The sequence below is a fragment of the Corvus brachyrhynchos genome, unplaced genomic scaffold, assembly GCF_000691975.1.
Source record: "Corvus brachyrhynchos isolate BGI_N302 unplaced genomic scaffold, ASM69197v1 scaffold281, whole genome shotgun sequence".
Taxonomy (NCBI): domain Eukaryota; kingdom Metazoa; phylum Chordata; class Aves; order Passeriformes; family Corvidae; genus Corvus; species Corvus brachyrhynchos.
In genome coordinates, this window is record NW_008236509.1 from 1,696,371 (window position 1) to 1,704,245 (window position 7,875).

Genomic DNA, 7,875 nt, shown 5'->3' on the forward strand with positions numbered 1-7,875 from the left:
CAGAACCCTACCCTTCCTTGACCTTTCCTTATAGATTGTACAGATACCTGAACCATTTGGGCATGAAGAAATCCGTGTTGCTTTGTTTGCAGGTGGTGTGCCACTGACGTTGAATTTGTGCCTTTGGATGTAATCAGACTCCAGGGTTGAAAACAAGGGGAAAGCAATTAGACAGATTTTACAGCCACGTAGGTGAACAATGACCATATTGAGAAAATTCTGAATTCTTTTTAAACTTTTTTTGCATATTCTATTGATTTTGTCAAGGGAAAATATTAACTGCATCTTGAAATTAAACACATCCTGAGGTACTGGAATATGGTTAGAGGACACAAAACTTTCTAGAATTGTACTGTTTAGTGACCAAAACATTTTTTTCACAAATTAATGGTGTAATCTGGTGTATTATTATTCCTACAAAATTCTTCATCCCCTAGATTTAAGGCTTCAATGTTGCAGCCAGATTACTGCTGTGCTATTTCCAACAGCAGGCTTTTTCCACATTGCTTTTTCCAGAGGGTAGTTCCAGATAAAATGCTTTCTAACTGCAGCTATGGCTTAAAGGATATTAGTAGGTCATTGAGCAAGGGAAAAAAGTAATTGATGACACACTGGATGATTGGTGAGGCAACTTTCTAAATGTGTCCAAGGAATGTTTCTGTCTTGACACAATGAAGAGCCAAAGTGACAGTCAGTAAACTCTTTAGAACTTCATTTGATTGACAAGATTTGTGGCTTTTCAAATACCACAGCAGCATGTTTGGTAATTTATGTAAGCAATGTTGGGTATCTTCAGGCGGGTTTTGGGTTCATGCAGCCAGATGAAGCTTCAACCACATGACAGTTTCCAGTTAGAGAAAAAACAGCACAAGGATTTCTCAAAAGATCACCTATCACAGTTCTAGTTTGTGTCCAATCTGCTTCATACAGTGGGGTCTAAGCCATTTATTTTCATTTGGAAATAATTGCTTGCCAGTATAATTTTTCTCCAGTTACATAAAATCTTTCATTTGAGAATCACAGTATTTCTGAATCTCCCTGGGTTTTCTTCTGAGGAAAATATATATTGATGGTGCTTGTTTCTAGGCTATGGACATTCAGACAAAGATGGATTAAATGCAAACATCAGTGAGAAAAATATCAGAGAGAGAACAGAAGCTGATAGATTCTAGTCCCAGCCACCTGACTTTAAGTTCACTTGTTTACCTGGGGAGATGGGCTGAATGTTGTCATGATAATTGTGATCCTGATTATTTCTAGAGCTAAATAATTAAATGGAACATATGCAATTAATGGACACCTCCTTTGCTTTCAGTGTGGCTCAGCCGTGATATCTAACAGAGCTGTCCAGTTTATCATAGAATTTCTCTGTTGACCTATCATGGGCATGCCAGGCTTTGATGCTGTGATCAGGAATGCACGAGTGCTTGCTCTCTGCATGCCGCCCCATATGATGGCTGCCTAGAATTTCACATAGCATTACATGGCTGTTTTGAAGACCACATGGAGGCTCCTGCTTACCTCATCTCTCTTTCATGAGAAGAATCTGAAGCTTGGTGAAACAGTCCAGAGCAGCCTGGAGGAATGTTTAAATGGCTGTCAAGGGAAGTCATGAAGCAGAGCTACCTCTGAGTCTCTACATATTTCACTGGTCAGTAACCAAAATGCTGTTGTGCATCCTGAACAATAAGAAAAGCCATGGTTAGTTTCAACAAATACATATTGGCTCATTTTTAAAGTTCTGTTAGTGAATTGTACACTGAATATGTAAGTATTTATAGAAATGTGAGTGAAAGTCTAGGTTTTGATTTGGATTTTAAAGCTCTGCTAAGTTATTTTACAGTCAACAATTAATAAATATTAGCCCTCATGACATGGAAACATTATGCTGTCAATGTTCTGCTGAACTCAATGCTATAATGAACAATACAGTACTTTATGACCTTTTCAAGTAGATAGGAAGCTGGTACAGTACTCAAAACTGCTGTTGGATCATCAGATTTTAGGGATAATACCAAATTGGATTATGCATATGCATACTCACACACATATATAATCATATATAGGCCAGAATATTTATAGGCCCTTGCTGGCTCTGAGTGCTTTGTGCAAGCCTGAGTTCCCTTTCAATGCCATACAGGGCACTTGGAGCTCTAATGAGGGCTCAGGTTCTTTTGTACCAGCCCTGAAAGCACCATGGTATCCCTGACAAGCCACACAAGGACATCAGTTTTTAGAGCACAAGTAATCCCAGAGGGAAATGCATCCAGTATTGAAACAGGGATCCCATTACTTGGCCAGTCTCAAGAACTTCTCTCAGGGCTTCAGGATTCAGGAACCTTCTCTTCAGTAAATATCTGCACACACAGGCACATACATGCACACTCTATAAAATCAACAGTGTAAAAGCATTTAGGACATTTACTAGATAAGGTTTGAATAGTTAAATATTAGGAGCAGTAGATACCTGCAAGTGTCAGGTTTGACCTAACAAAACCATTGTAAGAATGAATGTGCCAGCTCTGCATAAAAGAAACATGAAGACTCAGGACGATACAGGATAAAACAAGGAAGGTCTGCAGGTTTCATGCAGGTAGCCACGTATTTTTCTATCCTTTCTCCTGACAAGACATTTCAAGTTCATATTCCCACATATTTTGCAGCCACTGCAGATGAGCAGATAGCATCCAAGTAAGCAATCTGGAGCCTGATGAAATCTCATGGGAATGATGAGTACAATTTGCAAAAGAAGGATGACATTTAGGACCTTTCCTGCAATCCAGTGACTATTTTGAAAAAATCTTAGTCCACAGTCAGCTGAAAAACTCATAAACACACAGAACTGGCATAAATGATTGTTTTGTTTGGGTTTTGAAAGAAAATATTGTGCTATGTGCTATGTAAACACGCAAGAAATGCAGACCCCCTAATAATGGTGATACTAAGAAGGAAAATATGTTGCAATTAATACAAAGCTTTTCATTATTTGGGCTATGAATTACAGCAAATAAAATGCTTTGTGTTATATATTAAAGACCTTGTCCCAGAAATAAACCCCTTGAAATGAAAACTTCTAGCTAAATAATTATCAAAGATTAACTCCATAGATATATAATTTGAGCTGAAGTTTCTTCAAGATAATCTCTTAATGTATTTTTACATATATTTATGCTATTTTCTAGAGGGATAACACTTTTTCTGTATTTTCCCTGGTTTATTTAATACAGCCTTTTCACTAAACTATTAGCTGGACTATTGATATTTGTCAAAATCAAATTCTTGAACTAATAATTTTCTTCGTTTTAAAGCCATACATATTATTTGCATTATATGTATATTTTTTTAAAATCTTCCTGTGTTGATCAGAAATTTTCTCAAAACCATTTTTTTTCCTAGCATCTCCTGAAATACCAGTGCTAACATGAAAATCTAATAGTAATTCTCACAATATAATTCACCAAGAAGTATAGCACTTTATATGAATGCTATACAGAGCATATATCTCAATTCAAAATTTTTCATCTTTAACTGTTTTTTTCTTTGCTTAGCCTCCACTGAAATCTATCAGTGGGTTATATCTCCTTCCATATGACATTCAGGCTCTTCATCCTAATTTTCTATGCTTTTTATAAAAGGCCCAGATCACCACTTGCACATTTTTATTTTAATGCCTGCAGTTTGGACTAGGATATGAACAAGTCAGAATTGCTTAACTTGTACTGGGCATGAATGACAATATAGAATGACAAGTAATTAAGGACCTAACCCTGTATTTCTGCCCTCGTTTTCTGTTATTCTTTTTTTACATTGTGATCTCCCTGTCTCATGGGATAGACTAGTGAGGGTAAGAATTAACAAATTCTGCCCAAGCAATCACTTCATTTTCTATGGTTCCTAGTCCTTATTAAAATGGTCAACACTATAGAATCCAGTTCTTAAATTAATTTTTTCTGGGTAACCCTATCTTAGTAACAGGCTTTTCACCATTAGTCAGATGACTTCCCACCTATTGTCTCCTCTGCCCTCCTCTTACTGCCCACTACCAAAACAAATGGCTGGTTTTCAACATTTAAGAAAAGATAACAATTACTTTATATGCACAAATATGTATACCTAAGAAGCAGAATTCATAAGAAGCAGTCCAAGCCTATACAATGCTTCTATAAACTGTTCCTTCTCTTCCTGTAAGCTGTACAATTTTGTACGACTTCAAGATTGAGAACTCTGAGTACAGACTGTAGTTTTTCATTAATTCTGCACAATCATCATTCTGTAGCAGTAACAATGGGCTTCATACTTTTACAGTGATGCTACAAATGCATCTTAGAAACAGAGAATCATGTGAAGGAAGAATCCTAAGCCGGCTTCCCTAGAAGCCTTGTGAAATTACAGAGCAGAATAATTAAGGCAATTGCTTCATTAGTTTTCCCAAGATTAGTGGCTCTTCTCCTCTCTCATCCATCAGGAAACCTAAAAGGAATCTCTGTGTCTGTCTGTAATACAAATGACCCAAAAACCAAAGGCATGGTCAGAAGCTGATACAAAATAGGGCATACTAATATGCCAACAGATGCTGAGGTGGGAATGCATCCTAGACCCTTAAATCTCTTTGTATCTGAGAGATCCATAGATATTCATGATGTATAAATTCACCAAGGGCCGCAGAGAAGGTGGCTTGAGCTGAATGTTATTCTGTGCTGGCATCTGTGCTGTAACTGCGGGAACAGACTCTATAAATAGCCCAACCCAGTTACCTTTTTCAGAACTTCGGGGATGGCTAATCCCCAAAATAGATGAATTACATAACTCTGTTCTCTAAACATCCTCATTCACGCTGCAAATTGGGTTCTTTGCACACCACTTTAAAATTAGTGCATCCCTCTGGTTTACACTCAGCGCTTGCTGGAGCAGCTGTTGGGTTGACACCAACTCAAAGGAGCAACGCTAATTCTCAGTGTCTGAGGATTTGGACTTTGGTTGCAGATATTTATGAAACAACATTTAAATATAAGAGCAGATGTGAAATATCAGACTATAACACTGATTCTAAAGTGAAGCTGGGTAGGGTCAAAAGGCATGTTTTTGATTCACTCGGCTGGATGCCCATGGCTGAGTTGTATGAGCAGGAGCAAATATTCAAACAAAATGGTGCACATTTGCAAGGCTGGCCTTGAACTTAAGGTTGCAAGACAAGCCAGAGAAGTGTTTCTTCCTCTGGAAACTGTTAGTATTTAAGAAGCATCCTATACTTAAAAGGACAGATTTCATTCTGGAGATCTGAAATCTGTCCTTAAAGAGCCCCTATACACAAATTTGGACCTAGAGTATGCTGGGTGAAAAGGCTGCTCTTGGATCAAATTTTAACAGTCTAAAACTCTTAGGGCCTCCTATAGTGAAGCTGTGTATTGGAAGTACTTGCAAAGAGAATACCCCAGGAGTCCTTAGTGCTTGCAGATGTATGTTCAGTTTCTGCCTCCTCAAGCTGAGCAATCACTTGTTTCACTGCTACAGTGGCCCAGCAGCCTGATAATGTAAAGAGAGGACACTGCACTGGAATGGACAGATCTGTAGATATGCTCAAATATGACCTCATCACATCCAGGATATACTTAGAGAACAGTATCCTCCGGAAAAGAGTCCCCTGCCGCTGTGTTATCACTAATGCCATAACAGGTATCTTGCTTGTGGTAATTCTCATCAAACAAAACCAGGAAAAACTATGTCCACAAATCTCAAACATGAAATTTACCTGCAAAAATAGGAAATATTGCCCACGGGTCCCTGTGAGTGGAGATACCTTTCCATGACATCATGGTTGCAGAGACCAAAAGCTGACCTGGTTTGGTGTGAGAAGTCCTGCATTCCAGGAGCAGGGCAGGCCACGAGGCTGCCAGTCTATTGCTGGTCTATTATGTAATGTGTACAAGCTTTTGGCACTAGTGATCTGACACCTGCAAGAGGCACAGATTTCCCACTCTACCAGGGTTGCAACCTCATCTTGTCTTCCCTGTATTGATCTTCACAGAGGAATTATACAAAATCTTCAGACTAGATTTTTAAGCTTCTTGGGTGTTACTAGGTTTTCACTTTCTGTGTGTCCATGTCTTTTGCCCTCCAGACACACTTATTTTCTTTCCATCAGCCTTCACTGTTTTATCCATCTCCGTTGATGTTCTCTCTGTGATTTTCATTCCTAATTTATAATCAGCCCTATGGCACACTACATACCCCATTTCTGAAGAAATATGAATATATATTGTTCTGCTTAATTTATAACTGTTCTTTTAAAGCGTGATGTAAAAGCTCTTTGCAAAACTACGAACACTGATTGGAATGATTGTCATTTTTTGGATTTCTGGAGAGCCTTACACTGACAGCTGTTATTTCTGGTGCCAATCCCACCTCCATGTAATAAAACACTTCTCTGTATTATCTCACTGCACAAGTATGATAAATACTTTGTCACAGGCATTTACTTACATCCTAGTCCTTCTGTGATGGTGAAACAGGTGTTAGCTCAGCTTCTGTGCCTGCATTGTAAATAGCATTAGACTAACTAGGTGATGATATCACATCAATATTTTGCATTTCCAAAGAAATATCTCACATTTTTATTTCTTTGAGTTCAGATCATGAAAAAATGTAAAGGGTGTTTCAAATTTCTCTGTTCCAAAGAGATTACAGTCCATGTAACATCTTTAAAAAAAGAGGCTTTCAACTATCTCATGTTTCAGAGAAACACTTAAATACTCAGATGTCCTTTAGCACAACTTCCTGTTCAAAGCAGGGTCAACAATTGATTCAGACCCAGGATGCTTTATCCAGTTGGGTCTTGAAAATCTGCAAAGACAAAAATCCTGGAAGCTCTCTGGGCAACCAGTTTAATTACCTTTGAGGGGAAACATTTTCTTCCTTAGTCAGAATCTCCCATATTTCAAGCAGCAGTGCTCTCTCTTGCCTGTCCTTGCCCAGCCATTACTATTGCAAGGTGAATACTCTTTAATAGTCCAGCACAAGCTGTGATTGTACAGGAACAGCACTGAGAATGTTTGACCTGTATTTTCTGGGCTCAACCTTCTCTAAGCAAAGGGAAAAAACGTGAAAGACATGCAAACAACTCAGATCACAGTTTTCACCGTGTCTCTGAAGCAATTGGCTTTTTCTATAAAGGATTCTAGGCTGAGGTAGTTACATAGCAGCTTTCTGTGAAAAATAAAAAGCAAGGGGGAAAATAAAGCAAATATGTTTAAAGATATATATAGAGAGGTGGATGGAAAATAATAACGTTTTTGCTGTACAAACGAAACTGAACTAGGCCTTTCAAATGCCACTAAATTACAAACCAAGTGATACCGTAACTAGGGAAAAGTTATGTAAGGTAGGTAGAGGATCTTCAGTATTTAGTTTTATTTGCACTAAGAAAAACATTGAATAGAAATAGCCTGTGTTCCAGGGGACAGCGAGCAGGTTGTATTACTCTTCGAAAAAGGCTCTTGGGGTGATCTGGTGTATTATACAATACTAAGATTTATTTAGGTTCATTGGTTTCCTTAGTAATTAAAATGGAAACCACTGCAAGGATAACCAACATAAACAAAGAAGTTCCTGCCTCACTCATCTCTCAGAATTATTTGAATGTACTAAAAAGTAGTAGATAGAGAAGATGGATCTTTGGTATGACCTGATTTAGAAATTTCTGTATTCCTAAGAATGTCACATGTCAAGAGATATCATCCACCAGCGAACGAGTTTCCCACAAGGATTTTGTCCCCTCACTTTCCGTTTTCATCAGAAAAGGAATCCAGTATTTATGTGAGAGTATTTATGTAAAGAACACTTGTGCATTTAAATAGTTTTTTCATCAATGTGTTTTAC